The 26,462-nt window shown below is 41.8% G+C and overlaps 1 protein-coding gene across 1 annotated transcript in view; it reads right to left on the bottom strand.

The window, feature by feature from the left end:
* GNAO1 (G protein subunit alpha o1) overlaps nt 1-26,462 on the bottom strand; it is a 687,967-nt gene that overhangs the window by 7,807 nt on the left and 653,698 nt on the right. The window lies entirely within an intron of this gene.

The raw sequence follows: 26,462 nt of genomic DNA, 5'->3' as shown, positions 1-26,462 counted from the left end.
TGGTTCCTCACAATCGTCTACAAGGGAGTACAAAGCACCTTGGCATAAAACGTGAGCACTGAATAACCCAGAAAGTTTTAATGTGTGTACAGGACATTATTAGTTGACCTGAACTCAACTAGCCACTCAGTTTCAAAGTCAACCTCAAACCTTAGGGAGAAAACTAATCCTGCCAAAGCGCATTTTCTTTTCAGGGAGCCACAGTTCCATGGCAGCCAGTGATACGGGAGCAGTTACTTCCTGTTATGTAATGGAGTACAGACTGCCTTCTGGCCAGTTAGGCGGTGTTGATGTGGGACAGCAGGCACATTTTGCCAGCCAAATAAAACACAGGATGAAAGAGATGGGAAGAAAGGCCCACCTTTGTATAAGGTGTTGCAGTCTTTGCATTATTTATTGTTCAGGTATTGATCTTGTCTGCTCACAGCCTAACCTTCTGGAACTAGCTTTTTGTCCAGGCCCAGTGAGCAACAATACAGCACATTCCTACTCCTTTCTCTTGGATGCATATTCAATGAGATTCAAATGAGATTTTAGAAAGCTATGTATATACCACTGACAAAGGCCGTAGCCGAAACGCGTCTGGTGCTCTGAGGGTCAGAAAATAAAGCTTTGGAACCCTCCTCCCGCGAGTGCTGTTTTCTTTGAAAAGAAAGAAGGAAAAGGAGCGAATATATATATATATATATATGTATATATATGTATGTATATATATATATATATACACATATATATATATATATATATATATATATATATATATATATATATATATATATATATATATATATATGTTTATCTTTCTTTAGTGTAGCCCTAGACGTCCTGGGGAGTGTGAAAAATGTATTTAAATGGAAGCGTCCAGGAGTTAATAGGTGATAATGGGAGGAATGGGATCATTATTTCTAGTAGTATGGACATTTATTCAAAGAAACTCTTAGGTTATTAATAGAATTTAAATTTTATCAGGGCAAGATTCCAGCATTTGAACATGAACTCCAATCCTTGTCATGCTCAGAACAACTATCTTTATAATGACATTCCACATTGACATGTCAGTGTTGCACATCTGTGGATGTTATTTTAGTTGCACACCATCAGCAAGAATCTCAAGATTATGATTTGTGGATGGGATAGTAATCACTTCTTTAAAAAACCAATTGTGTAATAACTTAAATGTGCTGAATTAATGCCATGTTTACACCCCCACTGTAATGCTTGTTGCAGGGGTATTCTGCAGGGATGTTAGGGAGAGGCGGTTTTGTTATTAACAAGACAAGTATTGCCAAAGTAAATACATGAATTACTGAATTTACATGGCAATAACTTTAAGCATCTCATTTCCATGCTTTCATCCACATAACAGAGTCAACTGCTCATCAGCTAATGGGTACTAAACACAAAAAAAGAGGTCAGAAACTGACAAGAAGAGCTCTCAAAGGCCCCAAAACTGCACAATTTCTAGAAGTTTAAAGGAACACTATTATATTATACCAGCTACTCGGGCCAAGTAAATGGATCAAATAATTCGACATTCAATGAATTCTAGTTCCTGCTGTGAGTGGAGAAGAACAATCTTCATGTATCTATATTCTTGTGGAAATAACACCACATATATGGCTTTATGAAGGTCACAGGAAAGACCAGTAGTTATTTCTAGAAATACAAGTGACACCACTTTTGGATTATGTCACCTAGTAGAGTCTTGAGTGAACAATCAGTACATTTATTTAGTATCGGACTATGGTGTTATCAATGATGTTGCATCATCAGCAGTGCATGGCAAGGATGCAAGTTAATAGTTGTAAATGTAATGGATTTGTTTTTAAACATTCGTTTTTAAACCAATTGAACATCTAACTATAATGCTACTTTAACCTTTGTTTTTTCTTCAGTGAATCTGTGGTCTTTTTCTTTTTAACATAAGCTAAGATCTTATTACCATATCAAATTATAATGTCACTGAATTTCTGGGCTGTGTTTTTTTAATCATTCAAACCTAATGGAGGTAGGCATGCAGGGATTGGGTGAAAGCATCTGTGACTATTACTAAACTTTATGGAGTAATCGACAGTCTTGGGGGACACCACCTCTCATGCACCCAAGTACTACTCACAGACACATCTTACCCTCAGGAGAACTGGGTGTCCAGACATGCCAGGCTGATCAGATTTACACAAGTGGAGTCAGTATGCAGGCCCTTACTAGATTCAATATCAGAAGTTCTATACATCAGCTGTGACCAATTGTTATGTCATGTCATGGTATGGTAATAGGGATGCTAGTTAACCATGATGAAAGCAGCACCATTTTGGGTGTAGCCATATCACCAACTCTGGTGATGAGCAACAATAAAAATGATTTAGAGGACCTGTCAGGGGATCCATGACAAGTCTCTTGCACAGAAAAACATAACAAGTCATCAGGACACCGGGCATGATTGTGCCCCTGTGCAGAGCCATTCTTCCAACAGTACCCAATGAGACCTGCTTGTACTGGGCACAGAGCCTGGCTGTGCCCAATATCCCTAATTTATGTGTGTATGATTCTTTCCACTTTTGTCAATTCTATTGACATGTTGTTGGTACCCCACGTGTAATTTTATTTTTAAATTATGCATATTGTTTCGTAAAGAAAGGCATTTTCTACTCCGGTAGGAAGTACATGGATTGCTTATGGGAGTTCCTTCTGTCCCCAGACCTTTTTTTGATAATGTGGTTCACAAATCATTTCATTCATTCATTGAGGCAATGGATGCCAGTGCCAAAGGGATCAGGTCTTCTAAGCCAATTGTATTTATATTTTGGTTTGTGTATCAATTTTTTCAAAAACTACTGAATGGATTTCCACTAAGCCAAGAAAAAGGACTGTCTTGACACAAGAAATGTAATTTCAAATTCAATAAAAGTCTGTAACAATTATTGCAGAGTATGACAGAAAAACGTTCCTTTCACAGTTTAAATGAGAAATGCAAAATATACCCCATTCCCCATGAGAACTCTGCACAAAACATTACAGGATCAATGTTACATTCATGCATTTTTGTTTGTAAAGCTCTGTGTATATTTATTAAATGGGGCCAACATTATTAGCGACCAAAAAGCGTGTTCAATGTCAATTGTATCAACTTCTGTCTCTAAAGCTTGTATACATGACTATATGTACATTTACACAAATAGATAATGTTGCCTGTGCTCAATTATACTATTTGTGGACCAATTTTTCAAGAGGCCAGAAAATGACACCATCTTACAAAACTCACACTGTGTAATGCTAGTCATTACAAATATTATTAAAGAGGTAGGATATGGAAACTACTTGCGTAGGAATGTGTTCATCAAAAAGACCATAACAAAAGATGAATAAATTGTACTTATATTTGATACCCATAGATAGATCACCTTTTGAAGGACTCTCAAAGAAGTGTAATCAGACTAGAGGTGATTTGGAAAAAGCGAGAAACTTACTCCAAATTAGAAACAAATTTATTACAGCCTGGACAATGCAGGCATCTCATCCTTTCATGGTATCTAAAAAGTAATGCTTGGCCAAGGTGCAATCAAAAACCCATGTATGTCTGACAATATCTACATGGGTGCAAATGTTGAGACTTCAAAACCTGATTTAGGTCTCACTATAAAACCACTAGTGGCACAATGTTCACCAGGGCTTTGACAAAAAGTACGTAAGAATGGGGATATAGCAGCAAGTTCAGGGACCCTCTTGAACTCTAAAATGGCCAGTATGTAATCTTTAACTTACTCTGAGAGATCCAAATCCAGGTATTTCATCCTCTCGGATGTCTGGCACATAGCTGCATTGTGACTAATTTAGCGTGTAGAATCATCCCCCAAGATAATACTTTTCTGGAGCCAAAGTCATTATGGAACAAGAGATCCAGAAGCTATGCTATGTTATGCTTTCTCGTTCCAGCACAATTAATGTTGTGTTAGTGTTCCAGGCTAACAGAGACACAGGAGGAAAGGTGAAATGGAAAGACCCAGTTGTTGATAAAGGCAATCTATAAAGCATCTGAGGGGCAAACTCAATGCTGATACTTCATGGTCTCAAATTTGTCAAACCGATTCCACAATCAAAGTACACATTTACATTTTTCTACTGCAACTCCTGAGGTCATCTGTACAAATTCACTCCTCCTTGACAAATGGGCATCAACAAAAGAGATCTTAAGTTGAAATATCCCACACTAAAGGGGGAAAATGGCTACATTCCCCTCTAAGCAGGTCATGGTGTGGTCCATTAAAATCAGAATTATCAGCTTCAGGGGAGTTTATGAGTAGTGATGGGTAAGACTGGGCTCCAATGATCACTAATCAAGAGATCTAATAGGTAAACATTCAATTTAAGCAGGTATTGGAGAGTGACCAGGAGATTCAACTCATTGAAGTATGTACACTACAGCAGACTGTATAAAACAGTTTAGCACTGTTCTATTGGAACCTCAGTGTCCCCTGCAGGACTGCATGCTCAAACTGGCCTGCACACCAATAATTAATTCAAGTAACAGGGCAACAAAACAGATGGTTGCAGTCTTCTTACAGGCATTTGCATCAAGATAGAACCCAGCCATGCAATGTCCCTTGCTCTCTCCAGAAGGGGAAGAATGCTCTACAGACATGTGAGTTTAGAAAAGTTTCTATCAAGAGAAGAGGATATGCTGAAATCACACAGCACTTCTGGAAGTTTAAGGAGAGCTGCATAGAAAAAGGTTTTCATGAGTACTCCTATAAAGAGTCTGTCTTCATGAGTCCCATAGGAGGAAATAGGGATATTGTTGGTGTGGAGATGAACACCCACCACCACCAAAATCAAACAAAAGGAGCACAAAGACAGATGAAGGAATGGAAGGTGAATGGGTAACACTACCTACCAACTACAGATCTAATGACGCACAGCTTTATGAAAATGTATATCCAGGAAATCAAGGTACACCATTGAGTGCTGCTTTCATACAGGCAGCACGATCTAGGCCAAGATAACCACCTTGAATACTCATTACACAAGACTGTGTGGCAGGTGAAGGTTGAATACGGGGCACACATTTCTCAAACAGGAGGCTTTCTCTTTCTGGACCAATTCTCCAATGTCTCTGCTCAGAAAGAGGCTCCAAGGCAAGGACAGACGAGAAATTGGATATAAAGACTGAAGGTGGCTATGTGCAATGAGAAACTGCTGAAATTAAACAATGGACCCATCTGTGCAAAATAATCCAGTTCAACTGTAGCAGAAACCTACAGGTTTTCCAAGAAAAATTTCAGGAGGAGTAAGGCTACAGGAACTGCCTCCAAACTCCATATCGAACGAATGAAAACTATAATCTAATGTGGACTCATAGAGGAACTAATTGAGGAAACAGTTCACTGTTCAATGGCTTAAGAAACCACAGAAGGTGTCTGGTCATAGAAGAATGACTCATTAAAAAGCTTCTGAAGCTATGGTTATGGGGGCAGAGTGAACATGGCATATACGCAGCCAATTGGGCCTGGTGAGATGAACATATTGCGGATACTTCCTCGTCAGATATTGCCTAGATCGCTTTGGAGAACGCAGGTGCCCTATACAGAATTTTCTTCTCCGGTCCAATGAAGAGACCTGAAGAGAACAATACAATTTTCACCTACATTGGAAAAAGCAGGTCAACATGTACCGTAGACTACCAGAGGCAATTAGCATTATGGCCCAACCCTTCCATACTCTTGTACTCCAATATGGTGAGAAGCTGAGTAATACATTAGGCTTCAACTTGGCATTTGAGACCTGCACCGCTAGACTTTACGGCACAGACAGAGAGGTCAGGATTGAGCAAACCTCATGAGTGAGCATGCATTTTTTTTTTAAAGAAACCTTTTCATTGCCCAATCTGGTAAAAATAAAGATATATATATTTATATATATTCTCACCGTCCTTTGATCCAAAAGACAAATGAGGTTGCACTCTTGCATATTTTGTTTCTTCGCACAATTAATTTATTCCTAAAAACAGGCGATTAACCAACGCGTTTCGGAATAACCTTATACCTTGGTCACGGCCCATTTCCCCACAGCTGATAAGTTTTTTTGTAATACAAAAAACATTACATCATTTCCTGTTCAGTTCAAACCTATGCACATAGAATTCTGGGATATGCAGTCCCTCCTAATATGCCATCTAATTATCGCAATCTTGGATGCAACAGATTTCTTAGTAAATATATACAGACTAATGGATAATAAGCTTTTTAAGCAATTTCACCAAAATATTTTGTATATTTATTTTCAATTGGACCTGCTATTTATTGTCCCGTTTCTCACTATAGACCCTCCAGTGGGGCCCATTTGATGTTTCCATTCTTTCTGCTTGTATATTTAGGTCATCATAGTTTGTCTGATAAAAGAAGCATGACAAGATTTCATTTCCGGGAGGATAAAAGATGTATGTACAATTCTTCTGATTGATTTAACCCATAAGGGAACAGACTTCTAAAATTAAGAATGTGTCGGGATTCTTTCTGCCGCAATGTTTTTTCTCTGTTTCCTCCTCGTTCATTTATGGGAACAGTTTCTACACCACAGAACTTCAAGGTCTTCCAGTCTCCATTGTGGTGTGACTCCATATGTTTTGCCACAGAGTTATTCCTGTCTTTATTCACTGTGGCTCGTACATGTTCCAGCCCTTGTTTTTTGAGTTCACAAATCGTGCTGCCCACGTACTTTAATTTGCATGGACACTCAATTATATACACTGTGTATTGACTCTTGCAGGTTATAAGTTCACGAATCCTACACATTTTTCCATCGGCCATTTCAATCTCTGTCATTGGTTTCGCAATCTGACACACTTTACAACAATGGCATTTCACAAAGCCCTTTGTTTTCAACCAAGTATCCTTTTTGTGTTTGCTTTTTAGGTGACTGTACAAGCCGGTCCTTGAGATTCTTGGCTCTGCGATAAGTAATGGTGGGGTGATTTCCCATTAATTTTCCCATTGTGCCATCGAGCTTCAAGATTTTCCAGTTTTTTCTTAAACTGTTGGCAATATCCTTGGATTCTTGAGAGTTGTCCAAAATTAATCGTATTGGTTCTTGTTCCATGCTTTCCTGTAGTTTCTTTGGGGTTAGACATTCCTGTTGTGACTTCTCATTTGCCTTTGTCCAACACCTTTTAACAATTTTTTGGTTATATTTTCTCTGTGAGACTCTTTCCATTGTTGTTGCGCTGTGTTGCTGCCATTCTTCCTCCTCACTGCAAATTCGACGCAGGCAAAGGAATTCCCCGAATGGTATGCTAAATATCAGAGCTGGTTGATGGAAGCTGGTAGCTTCCAGGGTTGAGTTGGTAGCAAAGGGAAACTGGACAATAAAGTTGTATATAAACACGGACACTAAATAGCGGGTCCAATTGATAATAATTGTAAATAATTATACAAAAAAGTTTGGTAAAATTGCTTAAAAAGGTCATTATCCATTAGTTTGTATATATTTATGATGTACTAAGAAATCTATTGCCAACATTTTAGGAAAAAAACTGGAAAATCTTTGATCCTCCCGGAAATGAAAACTGTTCATGCTTCTTTTATCAAACAAACTATGATGACCTAAATATACAAGTAGAAAGAATGGAAACATCAAATGGGCCCAATGTGATATGCATATGAACTACACACTGGAGGGTTAAAAGTAATGAATACGCTAAAATTAAAAACAATTAAAAACAACAATATAACTACCCCCTCCCCCCACTGGAGGGTCTAAAGAGAGAAATAGGACAATAAAGTTGTATATAAACACAAACACCAAATAGCGGGTCCAATTGAAAATAATTGTAAATAATGATACAAAAAAAGTTTGGTGAAATTGCTTAAAAGGTCATTATCCATTAGCTTGTATATATTTATGATGTGCTAAGAAATCTGTTGCATCTAAGATTGCGCTAATTAGATGGCATATTCAGAGGGACTACATATCCCAGAATTCTATGTGCATAGGTTTGAACTGAACAGGAAATGATATCATGTTTTTTTTTATTACAAAAAAATATATCAGCTGTGTGGAAATCGACCGTGACCAAGGTGTTAGGTTATACCGAAACGTGTCGGTTAATCGCCTGTTCGCTGTTTCAAAAATGGATTTAAGAATAAATTAATTGTGAGAAGAAACAAAATCTGCAAGAGTGCGACCTTGTTTGTCTTTTGGATCAAAGGACGGTGAGAAAATATTTACGGTTGTGGTTCTACCGTGAGGTCCCGCACCTAAGCGAGAACCATACAATCTAACAAAAGTGAACCGACCAAGGGTGGAGATTATATACATATATATACAAAATTCTTTTTCGCTTCAACCCGAGCCTCAAATGACGGCAGGCCATGGCGGGTTAGCGAAACCAATTAAATCCAAATTCCATTGTTTCCATAAGAATAAACAACAGTCCACGGCACCCATTTGCTTCAAGCTGATTTATTAGCAAATGCTCAACTCAAGCCTATGCATGCACTTAGAGCTGCTACATTGCTATTTGCATGTTGGCAACAGATTATATTCAAGTCTGTAAAAGAAGGATAAGACAGTACATGATGTTCCCATAATCCCTACTTAGTAGCATCCCTACCAAGTCAACATATCTTCTAAGAGCAATCCAACATTCCAAACTTTTTTTATGAAGACATAACACCCTCACACAAACCGTTTGGCAGACCTAACTGAACAATCCAAGAGTCACTGTTATAGATAAGGCTGTATAATGTCCTGGACTGTAGTGGGGAAGGTCGGTGGTAAAGGGCGAAAGATTCAAAGTGTAAGAATGTCTTCTCTGACAAAGCATTGATTAATTTGGAACGTTCGAAGGGAGTTCCCTTTGTCCCTCCCGTACATGTGAAATATTAGGGTAAAAGGAGGGGAAAATTTCGATCGATGTTTGCTGACGCAATGTTCTTATTGCATCTATCTAAAAATGGGGTGTAAGGGGAGAGATTCATCCACCGCTTATGGAGGTCTATTGTCGTTCTGCTTGCATGCAGGCCATCAGCAATATTTGCCATACCATGATAAGAGATATTCTGAGGACACAGACGACTTCCCCGTGCAGTGTCTAGCTTTCACAGTCAGTCCAACAAGTGACTGTACTAATCCATTATTTTATTGCAGGACTGATCACAGATTTCCAGTTTACTTTGTTCATCCTATTGTCTAGTATTAGCAAAAGATGAAGAAATGTTTTCTGTGCTTTGTGTATTTTGGGTGAGGCGCCAGCCCAAGGTTGCAGTACTTAAGCGTAGTTTAGTGGTCACGACCCAACACAATTTGCAGCAAAGCACCCACCTTCTGCCAGAAGTGTTTCATTCTGGGGCAGTCCAATATAAAAAATGTAAAGCATGCCTGTTCCGAAGCACACCTCAGATGAGCCACAGGTAAAGCCCGAATCATCTTCCCGACTGTTTGGGGAGTATTATATTCGTTATGAAAGTGGTTGAATTAAAGGAGTTTCCGCCTGGCATTTCTTGAATACTTTATGGAGGTAATTGTGGCACCTTGTCCCATTCTTTATCGTGTAGCACTCTACCAAGGTCCGATACTCATTCTCTCCCACGCAACATAATGGCACCTCTGCTAGCCACAAGAGAGCCCTGTAAAACCAGGTAATCATTCCTCAGCCACTATCAACTGAGTAGAGAGTCATTGTAAAAACTGTGCAAAGACTTTTTTCTATTAATATTGTATGCCCAACTGGGGCGGGACCTCAAAAACAAATACGTTTGCGAATACAATGCTATATGCCCACTGGGGCGGGACCTCACCATGTGAACGTACACGCAAACGTATTTCAGCTGACACCCACTGTTGTTGCAGACATAACTTTATTGAATAAAATGACAAGTGCCAAAGTATTATGATACAATGACAGTGTAAACGCAGGTTGAATGATTGGATATCAGCATTTACGATACTTATGGGAAATGTGTTTTGCACTATGGGAACTTTCCAAAAATGTTAAAATGTACAAACATATCAATGTTCATCTGTGAAATAATGTAAATAGTATGTATATATTTATGTTTTGCATAGTTTTCAGTGTAAGGCAAGAAAATGAAATCCTTATTCGTATTATTTTCACCTATCAGTAATGGCCGCCATGAATTTGCACTGTTTGTTGACACAAGGGGATTAGTCCTATTTTTATGTCTAATAATGAAGTAAAAGGATACATTGTAGGTATTCACGGTTAAAACGTGATCAAGCCGAAAGGTGAAATGCGTTGTTTCCTGCCATAATTAAATTCTTCGTGCACCAGCAACTTTAGAGTGTCGAGTACGTTCCTTTCTTCACAATGGGAATCTGGATTTGAATATATATATATATATATATATATATATATATATATATATATATATATATATATATATATATATTCTCACATTAAAATAGTGGTCCCTAGGTATTACACATCCTTAAATGTCTTGTGTTCCCTTTCAATTTCAATGCAGCCGACTCAAGTTAATAGTAGTACCACATTGTGACGAACCAGTTGTCAAAGGTGGGCTGAAGCTTATTTCTCCAATTATGTGCTAGACAGATCCAACAATGAAAGAGAAAATGAGAGCTGGCATAATATTCTAAGACTTCTTGAATTTAATACAGAGCATAATTTACAAAACATTTAATTTCACCTGAATCCCGAGTTTGTGGGCGAGCCACCAGCAAATTTCCATCCAATAGATTTGAATTTGAGTGCTACTCACAAAGATATGGACAATAGTTGCAGCCAGGTTCCCACACCTAGGGCAGCTAATACCTCCCCCCATGTCCCCATCCATTTTGCCAATTGCTCCTATTGTACCGGCTAAAAAAACGGAGCTATAGTTTTGAGACGCAATGTTTGCCATTGTCGAGAAACAGAAATGTGAAAAATAGGTGTAAAGACGTTGGTTCTATATACCAATACATATGAAGAATTGGACCAAAATGACATTTTTGCCCCCATCTTTCCAAATACACCAGGCACCCTGTATTACCTTAAATCAAGCCCTTTTGAAATATTTGGGATCGAATCTAGAGAAGCAAGCACAAGCTTTAATCCCTAATAAACAGGGCATTATGATTGCCAGAATTAGAGACCAGACACAAAATACTTTCCCCGCAAAGTGCCCCAAAATGTTGTTAAAAGTCCGTTAAGGACCATCCACCCTCTTCCTGTGATGTTTTCAGCCATTTTATAGCACGTGTGGCTCACTGATAGTCCAAAGAAAGCTACTAATAAAAGAATCCAACTGCTTAAAGAAGGAATTGGGAACGCGGAGTGGTACAGCATAAAACAAATATAGGAATTTCGGCAGTACATTTTTTTATTTTTTATTTTGCCCCTCCCTGTGATGGAAACAGGTAACTAATGCCGAAGTCTAAATGAAGCGATCGTTTTTGCAAGGAGAGCTTTATAGCCGACTTTAAGAATTTTCTTGCATGTTCGCTGATATTTCAATGCCTACATAGGTTGCAGAGCAGGTGACAAGAAAGTCATTAGTGATATTAGGATTACTCAGTATAATTTGTGTTTTATTCTTGTTCATCTTATATCCGCACACCTTGTAGAATTTGAATGCCTCTTGCTCGTTATGGCGACATTCGAGACGGCGTTAACTAAATATGCAGGCAAGTCATCTGCACAGGCCATATGCATGAAATTTGACACCGTTAACAGCTAGGGATGACAGCAATTCATGATCAAGATTACAGGATAAAAGAAGGCTCCAGATACATTTTGAAAAGTAGCGGTGAGAGAGGACAGACCTGCCGGGTGCCTCATTGATTTTTCATTGAATCTGAAGTGCCTCAGATATTTCTCCGTTAATATGCCATGCAAAGATGATACACTTTATGAACACGGTGCAGACATTTTGTGCCAAACCCCATTCTTATCATTACTTCCCAAAGATATGGCCAAGCGATCCTATCAAACATCTGCTCGGCATCGAGGAGGATCATAACAGCTGATCTATGCATATTATTTGCTATGTCAAAGGAGATCGCCATGTTGGTATTGATAGTAGTATTCCTACCTGGGACACATCCATGCTGCTGCATATTCACAATAGATTTAATAATCCCTCCAAATCTGAGGATGATAACCTTAAAGAAGAATGTTGCGTCAGTAAGATCGGCGAGTATGAGCCTTGCTCCATGTGGGGCTTCCCTTTTTTGAGAAACAAAGCCATGATTCTGGGGTTCCATAACGTACTTCGACATTTGGAAAGATAAAAATGAGAAGAGGAATAAAAGCTTCTCCTGCCCATTTTACATCACAGGGCACTGCTTTCACTAATTGTTGGTGAATTGGCGTAGAACATGGCGGAAGGTAGACACCACATTAAAGTTCTGCTCATTTTGGGGTTGGTGGTCCAAGAGGACATCCAGATGAACAAGAACCAGGTATATGGCTTGAGATTTCTGTAGCTCTCTCACCTCTAAAACTGGTCCTGGGTTTGCAGAATGACCTACGAACATGTGCTATGTGCAACCAAGTTCGAGGGCATGATCTGATAAGGCACCTGCCCGTCACTCACCCCACCTCAGTGTGCCACCTGCACAACTTCAATTGGGGCGGGGCCTGCCATTTCTCAGGTGGGACAGTAATAAAAACTTTGAACTGGGGTCTCTTCTCTTTAAGAATTAGGAGAGTATATCTTAATGCTTCTTTGGTTTCTCTCAATAATCATTTACCTATGAGGCAATACCGCAGCCCTTTGCAGTCATGAAGTGTCTTGCCTGAAACTATGTGGAAGCTCAAAGAATGGCAGCAACTTTAGTTTAGCCCCTAATAATTCTGCCCCTAAGTGTCTACTTAACCACTGAGAATGGAAAGGGGCGACCATTCGGTCCCCCCGAACGTATGGTGGAGTACCACGATCCCCCCGGGAAGCCATCTTGGGCGGGAGGCGAGCCTCGGCTGGTATGCCCGAAGCGGCGTAGCCGGGGCGTGCCTTTTTCCCGCCCTGGAGTGGGCTGGCCTAGACACTGACGCGGCCGGCCACGCCCTTTGGGGCAGGCAGGGGCGGGTGTACGCCCGCCCTGAAGACGGATAAAAGGAGCAACAAGCCAAGAAAGCATCCTCTTGTTCCTGTGCTCTGAAGCTGCACCTCCTCGCTGCACGTGAGCTCGAGACGGAACGAAGAGCCAATTTTGAGCGTTGTAATCTTTCTTGTTTGTTTTGCAGATACTCTGTTGGAGAATGCCTAAAAAGGCGGGAAAGAGAATGACTACCGAACAGATGCTGCGTGTTCTCATGAAGGAGGTGACCGACCTAAAGAAGCGAATGGCGGATAAAGACGAGGAAGGGGGGCCGAAACGGCCTTTGGCAGGAACAGCTCCAGGTGGAAAAGGCAAGAGGCCCAGAAGGGGAGCAGCGGGGGGAGACGTCCCAGTTCCCTGTAACCCACGTGAGGCACCCATTCCTGTGCCGGAGGAAGGGAATCCGATTCCCGTACTGGTCACCCCCGTGTCCGGAGAAGATATGCCGCCCGAGCTGGCAGCACAATTAGCAGCGTGGTTGGGTAAAGGTAGCAAGGGCGCCGCGGCTGACGACGCGCAGGTGTTGATAAAGCAGCTGCGGGAAACAAGGGAAGCGACGAAGGCGCCATTGCCGGCTGCGGCAGTCGCAGATACAGCTTCCAGTTCAGGTAAGCGGCCTTTGCCGGTTGCGAGGGATGAGTCGGCACCCTCTCGAAGGGAAAAGTTGGGTCAACATGTCCCCCTAGCTATCAAAGAGAAGATATGGGCAGAGGAGTATATAAACATCTTCTCGTTGCTTACCGATCATTATGAGATGGAGCATGTTAAGAGCCAGAAGGAGCTCATGCATCCGAGTGTTTAGCGCGCAAAGATGGCCGCCTTCAAGGTAAATGAAAACATTGGCAATTGGGGCAAAGCATGGGGGGTTTTTACATCCATCTTGGGTGAACGGAGGCCCGAATTGCTGCCTGAATTGCCGATTTATCAGTCACGGATCATGGGGTATTCTGTATCACACGAGGGCAATCATTGGTTCTGTTACGATAATATTTTCAGAAAAGCGAAAGAGCATGATAGAAACTTAACTTGGGATTGTTATGATTCTGTGTCCTGGTCCAAAATGGAGGACTCTGGTATGTTGAAAGTGCCATTAGTAGGGAGTAATGTTGTTGAATCCTCCCGCCAATATGCGGGGACCCCCTTTCGATCAGGTACGAGTAACGAAAATCACTCAAGGCCAATCGGCAACACAGGTAAAAGGGGGGTATGTTGGAACTTTAACAGGGGAAAATGTACTAGGCCCCAGGGGTCATGCAAATTTAGGCACGAGTGTAGTGGGTGTGGGCAATCATCCCATCCTGAGTCCATGTGCAGAGCCAAAACTGGTGATAACGGGGGTAGAGGAGGCGCCAAACAGGTCTGACATAGTCCGAGGGGCGCCTTTACCTACTCCAATTGATACCATGGCAATGATTCCCTGGCTCAACGAATACCTGGATCACGCTTCCGCTCGGGTGTTGCGGAACGGGTTTTCATATGGTTTCCGCATCCCAGTGGGGGATTTTCAGGGTATAGCAAAATGTAAAAACCAGATATCGGTCCTGCAGCATACGACCGTGGTACAAGAAAAGATCGGGAAAGAGGTGGCTCGAGGTCGAGTCGCCGGTCCATTTAATGTTCCACCAGTGGCTAACTTTGTTTGTTCCCCTTTAGGGGTGGTCCCCAAGAAGGACCCGGGTGAGTTTCGGCTGATACATAATTTATCAGCCCCACGTGGTCTTTCCGTAAACGATGCGATAGACCCGGAAGTGTGTTCGGTGCGGTACGCATCCTTCGATGAGGCCGTAGCCATATTGAATCGCCTGGGGCCCGGGGCGCTGATGGCAAAATCTGATATCGAGTCAGCGTTCCGGTTGCTCCCGGTACATCCAGACGATCAGCGTCTTCTTGGTTTCATGTTTCAGGGTCATTATTACATGGATAAGTGTATGCCGATGGGGTGCTCTATATCTTGTGCCTATTTCGAAATGTTCAGTTGCTTCCTGCAATGGGTCTTCACAAAGAAGACGGGGTTTCACCATGTTATGCATTATCTCGATGACTTTTTGTTTCTGGGGGCAGCCGGGGATCCGGAATGTGGGCAGGCTTTGTCTGCATTTTGTGTCTTGATGAATCAGTTTGGCGTGCCACTGGCACCAGGGAAGACGGTGGGTCCCTCGACTTGCCTCGAGTTTCTGGGGATCGAGCTCGATTCCAAAGAAGGTTGTTTTCGTTTACCAGGAGACAAAGTGTTAAGATTCAGGGCATCCCTGCAAATGTGTATAAGTGAGTCTAAGGTTAAGCTACATCAGTTACAGCAATTGGTGGGACAATTGAATGTTGCCCTAAGAGTTATACCGATGGCCCGCCCCTTTTCTCGCTCGATCGCTCAAGCCATGGTCGGCCTGAGGGAGGGTCATCATCACACAAGGCTCTCGGCAGAGGTTCGCCAGGACATGCGCATTTGGTTGGCATTTCTGGCGGATTTCAATGGTCGCATTGTCTGGAACAAACCAGCCGTGTCCTCTGAGGAGCTGGGGCTGTGGACAGATTCGGCTGGGAGCATTGGTTTTGGTGCCATATTCGGCACGCAGTGGTCGGCACAAAAATGGCCGTCGTGGTGGCATGATAATGGACTGACAAGTAACATTGCTTTCCTAGAACTTTTTCCCATTCTGGTGGCCCTGAGAACTTGGCCTGAGGGATTCAGGGATCACTCTGTGGTATTCTGGTCTGATAACATGACCGTGGTTGAGTGTATCAATAGCCAGGCGGCACGATGCAAATGGATTCTGAGATTGCTCAAGGAAATCGTATTACTATGTATGCAATTGAATGTACTATTTAGGGCAAGACATGTCCCGGGGGTAATGAACAAGGCGGCTGATGCGCTTTCTCATTTTCATATGCAGGCCTTCTGGGGTTTTCTGCCCACAGCGGACCCGGTGGTGGCACCCTTTCCCGAAGCTCTCTGGTCTCTCGGTGCCCCGAACTTCGTAACCTCGTGGGAGAGAGTTTAGCACCCAGGACAAAAAAGGCATATGAAGGGGCGTTCCGATCCTATTGGGCCTTTTTGGGGGCTGCTAGGGGGGAGCTTTGGGGCCAGGAAGAGTCTGTAGTAAACTTTTTGCTGTCTTTACATCAGGCAGGCAAGTCAGTGGCTACGGCCCAGAGGCATCGGGCCGCCATTTCCTTTGTGGCTAGGGCTCATGGGATCCAGGACCCGACAGCGTCTTTCGTGGTGCAAAAAGCGCTACGTGGGTGGCAACGCCTTGAGGGTCGCAAAGTAGATGAAAGGCGCCCGATAGGTTTGGATAGGTTGGCCCTGTTATTATCCAGACTCCCTGCAACATGTTCATCCCAGTTTGAAACAGTGTTATTCCGAGCCGCTTTTACGCTGGCATTCCATGGGGCTATGCGGGTGAGCGAACTAGTGGCGAGGAACAAGCAGGATGTGATGGGGGGACTGTGCCGAGAGCACGTTCAGATCAGAGGGGAGACAATGACTGTCTCGTTTTTCGGGTCCAAGACCGATCAGGGTGCGATGGGTGATTGCATAATCATACAAAGGATTCCCGGGTCCTCCATGTGCCCGGTGAGTTGTGTAGAGACATATTTAACACAAAGGGTGGCATCATGGGGGGGGACCTTGTTGAGACACGCTGACGCCACCCCACTGACGAGGTTTCAGTTTCAGCGGGTGCTTGCGATGTCGATTACTGCTGCGGGCTTGAACCCGGGCGAGTTTGGGACCCATTCCTTTCGGATAGGGGCTGCTACAGAGGCTACAGCCAGGGGTCTGGATGTTGAACAAGTTAAACGTGTGGGGCGTTGGTCCTCCAATTGTTACAAAAGGTATGTGCGGTTGCACATGTTGTGAAGCTGTAATGATGTACTCACGCTTCTTGTTTTTGTTTGGTTTCAGTTGCGCGAGCCTACGAGGCGGGGCGAACTATGCAGTCGACCCAACACCGGGCCAGCGGTCAGACTTCACCGGCTGTGAAAAAGGAGGTGTGGGTCGTGGGCCACTCATACGTGAGGCGTGCCGCGGACGTATTCAAAGCAGGTGACATGATTCACGTGGCTGGGGAATACGGGTACAGGGTGTCCTTCTACGGAAGGGGCGGACTCTGTATTGACCAGTTTCAATCATTTTTTGAGGGTTTGCTAGGGCGGACGAGGTCACCGCCGTCTATAGTCATAGTACATCTTGGGGGCAATGATTTGGTCACCACTGGTAGACGACTTCTTCTTGAGGCAATGCTTTCCACTGTAAGTTGGTTGGCAAGGAGAGTTCCAGGGTGCACGATTGCATGGTCCCACTTGATCCCACGGAAAGTTTGGCGGGGGGCTATTTCTGTTTCTGCTCTGAATCATTCAGTAAGGAAAATTAATAACAAAGTGAGTAGATTGTTCCGTTCCAATACACTGCATTCTATTTCGCATGGTTGTATTACTGGTGACAGTATGTATCTGGGGGATGGTGTTCATTTGTCCCGGGTGGGGAACGAGTTACTCATAGGGGACTGTATAGCTTGGCTACAGACCTTAAGACATGACCTTTAGGTAGGAGTGTTGTGGGGGGTCCGGATAGCCGGTCAACTATCCGGCCTGTGGCGGTAAGGTCATGATCGGTGAGCACTAATTGGTAGATCCCTATGAGTGGGCGTCACCCATTACGGATGGGAGCGCTCGAGGGAGGTGGCCATTGGCCCCTCAACGGGGAGGCGGTTCCTTCTAAGGATGGGCCGCCGAAAGGAAAGGAAAGGCGGTCAAGGCCCCTTCCTGGGTAGGAGGGGTTACAGCCCCCTCCTGGAGAATTTCCCGGGGCCATGTCATCTGCGACGGCAGATGTGGTAAGTTGTGTGGGGTTTGGGAGGGGGGTCTACGCTACCTTCTAGATACCTCACACGAGTCCTCGAACGACCTTTAAGTGGCGTCGAGTTTAATGGGGCCCCCGTCAAGTCAAGGGAAATTGGTAGTGGCACTTGAGGTACGCCTCTGTGCGGTCGCCCCTCACAAGTGAGGGGGTCATTTCTGGTTTAGGGATCTTGACACCGGTTACGACCTTGCCGTTGGCCCTTAAACGTTAGGATGTACAATTTCAAATTACAAGTTAATATTTTGTAGGATGTTAGTTCGGCTAGGAGAACCTTTGTATTAGAGCATATGTTAAGGTTAGCCAAACATCGCAAATGTGGAAATGAAATTGTACATAATATGAAACTGTTATTTTCATGTTTTAATTTTGTTTCATATTTTAATAAATACGGCCGGGAGGGTCACTCCCTCCCGTCTTCCAAAAGTTCAGAACTGTTTCCGGTTTCCCATCCTTGGGGATTGTGTTGCGAGGGGGTGGCGGGTATCTCAGCCATATACCCCTGGCAGAAGTTGTAGAATTATTTTACCCCATCTCTACCTAATATATTGGTGTGCAGGCCCATCAAACAAAGGCCAAGGCTAGTAGTCCTCAATTGTGCAATTTATCATCCACTCAAGTCTGAAAACCTGCTTTTTTAGCCATAGTTTATAAAGGATCCAACCGTTCAGGTATTCAACTATAAAAGAGCACATATCAAGTTGTCAGTCAATACAAATGAACCCAGAAATTCATCAATTATAGGCAAAACGGAGAGCTTTTTGTTAATGAACTATATCTTGCATTGTAAGTGCCCTTCTACTGAAGAAATGGATTCTATGAGCAAGCTAAGGTTAAAAAGAAGTTTTATATAAATGTTATTATGCAAGCCAAGTATTATGGAGTTCCCAATTACTGGCCTACCAGAAACTGCCAGAGTTGCCAGCTTTTCCACGTATAAGTATCAGAGTCGTATTCTCTTGCCCCCCCCCCAACCCAAAAGGGCAGAAAAACTGTTCCATAATCTTAAATTGGGGGGTTTCACTTCACTTTTCATGCCTGAGAGGCCACTCCCCCATCCCTGGTGTCCAGTGGGTAGATACCTACTTGGGGATCACAGTCCCAGCGCAAACTCCTGCAGTGATCCCCTTGAGAGAGGTACTGTTGTAAAGGGCACATTGTCCTTTTCATCCGTACCTCTCCGAGACTGATCTGTGCTCCTCCTCAATGTGGTGGACAATCCGTTGATGTTCTCCACACTAAAGAGGTAATGGGATGGACATAAATGGGTTAATGAAGACTGCCATCTTGCCTTTAATACAAAAAAACATTATGAATACAAATGTTGCTAAAGGAGTGGGGGACCTGGAGAGAGCAGGATATGGGGCATAATGCCCACTTATGCCCTCTGCCCTCTTCTGTAACTTCACCTATGGTGACAAAAATCCTATTCTGAGGCAAATGATTCTCTTGCAGATACACCTAGGTTATGGCTTTTTGGGAAGGTTAGCATTATAATTTTTGCATAATAAGGATTCTAATTCCACCCAATTAGAGATTTAAACCTAAATGAAGCATCTACTACCAGAGCCAATATACACTGCCTAAAAATAAGCAACCCTGCTTATAATACATGCTGAATTTGTAGCTAGAAGCCCTTTTTTATATAAAATCTAGTTGCTGGTGCAAATAACAGAATCCTACCTAGTGAAACTACCAAAAACAAAATATCGTTAGCAGGTGACTAGAAACCGAAAATGGATGGTATGAAAGATGTTTTGGAAAGGGAAGAAAATAGGCACAGATCAAAGCACACACTCTAATTGTCCAGCACAGCACAATGTTTTGAAGCGAAAGAAGCAAAATTCAACTGTACAGCATACATAAAATGTAGGTAAGGCACTACAATAGAGTTAAAAGTAGAACAGTGCAAACAGCAATATGGTTGGGTTTATATCCATGCCGGTTGGAATGGGAGGTTTATTGCTGCAAGAATATAAATTGCTATCCAATAGGAAGGCAGCTACATGGGAACCTGTTGAGATGGGGGAAATCTGGTATGTGCCATAATTGTACCTCCAACGAAAATGCAACTGAAAGATATTCTGAAAGAAAAGGCCATATCGTTCCTAGTCAATATTGTGAGCTTGCTTAAACTGCACAGACAGGAGTCGGACATGTGGATCCTTGCAGAGATCTACACCAAAACCAAATAAAGAGTGATCTGTTAAATAACTTCAGTTAGGGAAGAATAAACTGGAGCATCTTAGACGATCAATGGAGTAGGCTGAGAATGTGGGGTTTTCATTAAAACTGCATATATAGCGCGGACACTGTGCCTAAAAGCCACTCCCCTTTTTCTGCGCAGCAGGACGCGGTGCAGGACGAAGCCGGGACTAAGCCCGGGACCAAGGGCGGGCCCGTCTGAGCCCATCCAAGACAGGAGGAGACAGGGCTGGGCCACCTCCCGAACATTGCCATATGTGTAAGACTGTACATCTAATTATTTACTATTGAATGTCTTGTTTGCTTTGCGGGTGGGATAAACATTGGCAGTGATATATAGTATAGCACGCAGGGGTTATGGCGGCACTTACAGGAAAGGGGAGAAAGGTAGTGACAGGTGGGACAGGCGGGAGTGTTACCGAGACATTGGACCAATTTATAATCAGGGCCACATCAGTCCTGGAGCATGAAATTGATCTGACGGAACGCCGCCTCTCTTTAGAACCCATGTATCTGAAACAATCTTCGTTGGGGGGTTTAGCATCAGCTACCTCGCCAAAACAGATAATAAATCATATATCTAATCCTGATATCAACCTGGGAGATAGTAATGATTCTCATTTACAGGAGCAATTAAATCAATCTCTGATGAAAGAGACAAGTGTTACTGCTCTATCTAGCGATTTATCTCCAGACAATACACCTAACTTAATTGAGCCACGTTTCCCTACTAGGTCCATAACTAGAACTAATCCTAATTCCCAACTGTTAAAACAACCTTCAGGATCAGGCCATATTGCAAAGAGGAAACGTGGAGGGGGTTTACAAAAGGGTGGGTGTCAAAAGAGAACGAAAGCATCAAAAACAACTAAGGAAGCAGTAACGCAGATATTGGATTTATCTATTACGTCACCTACCCCGACCTCTATTTTCTCACCAAGGGCACCACCTGTAAAAACGGTTGATCCATCTTTGACTATGGCTCAAAGTGTAGAGGGTCTTATGGGAAAAATTTAACTATTAATTAAGTCTCTAATGCTATCTTTGTTAGAGAGGTCTAAAAGGATTAGTGAAAGATTGGGAATACTTGAGCAAGCAACCACAGCCAATTCCGCTATACTGAAAAAACTAGCTGAGAGTAAATTAACTCAAAGTGTGGCAGAAAGCATCTCAATAGGAGAACTAACAAGCACAATCACCCAACTTCCCACTCCGATTATAACCAATATACCACCCCGATTATTAAATGGATCTATACAAGGTGATTTAACATCAGAAAGCAGGACTATGATTCCTGAAAGGGGGGGGGGGGGGGCAACAAGGGGGTAGTGGTTCAGAGGCCGCAAAGGGAATTGGGGAAGTTGGACAGGTCCAACAAATTATACCCTCAGTTAGGGAAACCTCAAATATTGAAAAACAAAAAACTACCCACCCACGCATAGATCTTCCTCCGGATTCTTTCCCCCTATCTAGTTGTCTTATCTGGGGTCCCTGAGTTGGATTATGATAAATCAGAAACCTATCACGAATTAAAAAACAAGGTAACCTTTTGGTTAAACAAAAATAGACCCCTCCAACCCCATATACATGGAGAAATCCTGAATGTTCGCAGAGTAGGTTGGGTGGGTCACAGAAGAAAGGACCTAGTTGGGGACTGTGTTATTAACTTTAGGGACAGACGTGTGGTCCGATATATTTGTGATTGCTACCAAAGAGGAGTGGGTGGTATTCAAAATTTTGATCTAAGCTATTTTTAACCTGCAACTTTTTCTGCCCCGCCAAATTTCTATCCTTTTGAGACACAGCGAGGAGGCTCTATGATTCTGTACAAAAATCAATTTAATATCCCTACATTCAATCATTTTGATACGCTATACGGGCTTGAGGGGGTAGACTGACTGAGTATAGGGAATGCCACTGTTAAATCGATGTCTAATTTTTTTGAGTGTGACCCCAGTGGTTGAAGATGCTCCTGCAAGAGCAATGTCTCTACAAGTAGATTCAAGGGTAAGACCTGTGCTACTTAACTCTGGAAAGATTGATGATTCAAAGGGAGGTGACACAGTAGCAAATACCATGATTGGAAATATTGCTAATGTTGAAGATAACCTATGTGGTATTAATAAAGAGAAAACTACGACGAAGAAGGGTAACTAGTCGATCATGTCCTGGAATGTTGCAGGTCTTAGAACAAAGGTGACCAATCAAACCTGGGTTAAACTTATGACATAGTTAGTCTACAAGAGACTTGGCTAAAAGAAGCACAACACTTGCGGTTTTAAAACAATATTTTCGCAGCAATAGGCTCAGTACATGGCAGGGCTAAAGGGGGCTGTGTTCTTATGTATCGAACCTTTTTAAATGTGAAAAAATAGAGGTACCCCGTACCAATAGATATTATCATATGGTTAGGATACATATTGATAAAATGCTTTGTTTGATTATCGTTAATTTTTATAAGAATGTTCCTGCGGAGGAAATGGAAGTAATGCTGAAAACTTTGAGTATAGATATTAAATGTTTGCTAGGAGGGAAAACCGAAGAAACCTTTGTCATTTGGGGAGGTGATTTTAATTGTTTATTATTCAAGAGAGGAGAACAGGGGACATGTGGCATAATGCTGGATAAAGAGACTAACCTAACGCATTTCGAACATACTGTATGCGGGGACCTCTTTAATGAAGTTATTTTTTCCTGTGATTTGGGATTTGCCAATAGAATGTGTCAACCTGAGGTCCCATTTTGTCCTTCATTTAATGGCAGGGGAGTTTTTTCAACAATTGATTTTATACTGATATCGGCCAGATATAGAGGGCACGTGATACATTTAAAAACTCTAGATATTCCATTAAGTGATCATTTTCCTCTAAGTGTTGAAGTTTTAAACCCCCATTATGATCATAATAGAGATAGTATATCTAGGCAGTATTTGGGTAACATTGCCTTAAGTAGACAAAATGGGTACTCCCTAAAATGGACAAAGGTAGTTCCTGAGGATTTCCTAAGTAACTTAATTAAGAAATGCGAACCTAGTATTAATGCCTGTCTGGATGAGAATTCAGAAAACTCTGATTATTAAAAATGTTATGATAATTGCCTCACAAATTAAGACTAGCCTGTGGGTAGAAATAAAAAACCCTAAAGAAAAAGTAGCAAGCTGGTTTGATACAGCCTGCACTAAGGCTTACTCTAATCTTAAGCATGCCTTAAATGTCCCTGATAATGACCGGACTCTAATCAGGGAACTCCGAAAGGTTTATAAGGAAACGCTGAAAAAGAAAAAGAGAAAGGATGCAATGAAAAGGGAAGCATGGGAGTCTTGTGTGAGGCTTTCTTAAGCCGGGATACTGCAGCTTTCTGGAAAGCAGTAAATGCCCCATTTTTTAATGATAAATCCAAGGCAAGGGTAGAGATAGCCATCGCTGAGAACGAATGGGTAAAGTTTAATGAAGATCTATACAGTGCACCAATTTTATTGGAGCAAATACCCACCCTGAATGTAGAGGAGGAAGTGACTACGTATAATAATAAGAAAATTAATTTGGGTATCACCCTGAACGAAGTGACCTTGGGTATTAAAGCTAGTTTGGGAGGAAAGGCCCCGGGCCCTGACGGGGTTCCGATTGAACTCTATAAAAATAACATGGCCTTATGGGGTCCACTCCTCACGCAACTTTTTAATGCTTCCTGTTCGAATGGACTCTTGTTGTCATGGTTTGAATCTATTGTCATACCTATTTTTAAAAAGGGCGATAGAACAAGTTGCGCGTGCTATCGCCCAATATCATTATTGGACTCAACCATTAAGATTTTTGGTCACGTGATTATAAATATATTGCAAATATGGGCAGACAAACACTCAATAATTAGTGACCTTTAATATGGATTCTGGAAGGGCCTTGGCACTATTGATCAGGGCCTTAACCTGTATATCCTTATAGAAAAATATACTAAAGCAAAGGGCGGGCGGATGTTTTTAACCTTTGTGGATTTAACATTCGCTTTTGAGTGCGTCACCTATAGCAAGCTCTGGCTGATACTGGAAAGATTGGGGGTTGAGGAAAATATAATCTTTTTTCTCAGGGACCTTTACAAAGGGGCAAGGGCAACAGTAAGATTTGGTAATAATGGAGAGTGCACTAAGCCTTTTAGTATTGCAGGAGGGGTGCGGCAAGGATGTGTCCTCGTCCCCTTCTTATTTACAATCTACATTAATGACCTGGAAAGAACATTGCTGCAGGAATGCTGGGACATGCCTTTGGTATCCAATCGATCTGTACCAGCATTATTATATGCAGACAATGCGGTCTTGATGGCTAGGACACCTCAGGCTATGCGAAAAATGGTAACATCTTTCTCCCACTTCATGACCAATTTGGATCTGAGAATTAATTGTACGAAAACCTTCTGTATGAACTGTGGTTCAGGGGCAGATAAAAAGAAAAAAGTAATGTACATTAATTCTAAACCTTTGGATTTTACCCCAACTTTTCCGTATTTAGGTATTTTGTTTGATAAATCTGGCCTATGGAACACAATAATAAATACAAGGAGATTGCTATTTTCTAAATCTATAATGGCCCTGATAACTTTAGTAGAAAAATGGGCAAAAAAACGCTTGTGGAACTATTATGTGTTTATAATGCAACTTGTGTAACAATTGCTATATACGGTGCCGGTATTTGGGGATATGCAAATGTGAAAGCATTGCAGGTGGCAGAAAACTGTTTTATGAGACATCTTTTAGTAGTCCCAGATAGTGTATCTACCTATATTTGCCAGGCTGAAATTGGACAACCGTACCTAGAAGATGTCATTAAGGTACAACCAGTTCTTCTGTGGCACAGGGTATGGACCACCAAGGAGTGTGCTTTTAACCGTTCTATTTTGAGGGATGCGATGAGCCTCGATAATTTTAATAGGCTGAAATGGTTACGTTATGTAAAGATGTTCCTCATACAAATAGGCCACCGAGACTATTATGAAGATCCCTTACTGATGTGCCAGATCCCTAGGAAAGAATTGAAAAATCTTTGTATGACGTACCTGGGGGAACTTAGAACCAACTTGGAAATGTCAAAAAACACAGTGGTTGCCCATCAGTTAACAATGGTTACAAGTGATATCCAACCGTATATTAAGTTACACATGAGACTTTGAAAGGTTTTTATTAACACGTTTGAGATTAAATATTTTATTCAGATTTTTAAGCTTTCCTAACATAAATGACTGGACAAGGCAGCTTAATAAATGCCCATGTGATGATTTGTCCAACCAATGAGATATGTATATCCTGTTATTTTGCAAATTTTACACAATTCCTAGGAAAAGATGGATATACCCATATCGAAGTACATGGACTTCAGACAGTGTCGTTCTGCTTTTTTTAGCTATCCAGAAGCTAGATAATATATTAACTGTTGCATCTGTCTCCGCGTTTAAAAAAAATGTTTTTAGGTCACGAAAATCAATACATGCATGAAATTTAATAAGCCTATTTTGCTGTAATATTAATGTTTATATATTTTAAATTGTTATGAATAATTGTACTTTTATGGTTGTTTTTTGTATAATAACCGAATAAATGTATTGACTGACTGACTGAAAGTAGCGATGCTTAAGGACTTAGGCTGTTTATCTCAAGTTAGCAATTTATACATAGAGGGGTTCTTATACAGCATTGGTTTTTGTTGTTGTTTTTTTTACAGTGTTTAAATCAATTGCCTAAATGAATATCCACATATTGGCAAGACCCAAGCCAATGTTTTCTGTAGGAGATGCTGTCTTCAAGACATGCACTGATAAAGCCTTGGGGAAATTGCTGTATTGCCACTGGTCTGGATGCATTTTCATATATTTTGGGAAACCCATTTTGGAGTTCAACGTAGAAACCATATTAGTTAGAAGGGCATTCTTTTCTGATTTTACACATGAGAATGATAATTTTGAGGTTACAGTAAGGCTGATTGAGTGGCGTAGCTGAGAACTGTATATAAAACAAGGGGATGGTTGGCCAGTATGGATATTGTTTGCAAAACTGGGGCTATATGTACCTTATCACTGAGGTGTTGAAGGGCTTACAGCAGAATAAATACACTATTAACTAATGATATTTGCCATGCCAACATAGGAATCCCCTAGACATTTTCCTTTTTGACTAAGACTGGATTTTTTGATGTAGGAATCGATTAATAAATAAATGATGAACATTCGGGATTTTTCTTTATTATCGTGACTGACCTAGGTAATAAATTTGCTATTTCAATGTGTTTGATAAAAAATGTTTCTTTCAACAAAAACCTAACAGTTGTCTCTGGGAACACATTTGACAAATGTATTACAT

This window comes from Lissotriton vulgaris, chromosome 12 (assembly GCF_964263255.1).
Source record: "Lissotriton vulgaris chromosome 12, aLisVul1.2, whole genome shotgun sequence".
Taxonomy (NCBI): domain Eukaryota; kingdom Metazoa; phylum Chordata; class Amphibia; order Caudata; family Salamandridae; genus Lissotriton; species Lissotriton vulgaris.
The sequence above is the reverse complement of the archived record's forward strand: the minus strand, read 5'-3'. Positions and strand labels throughout refer to the sequence as shown.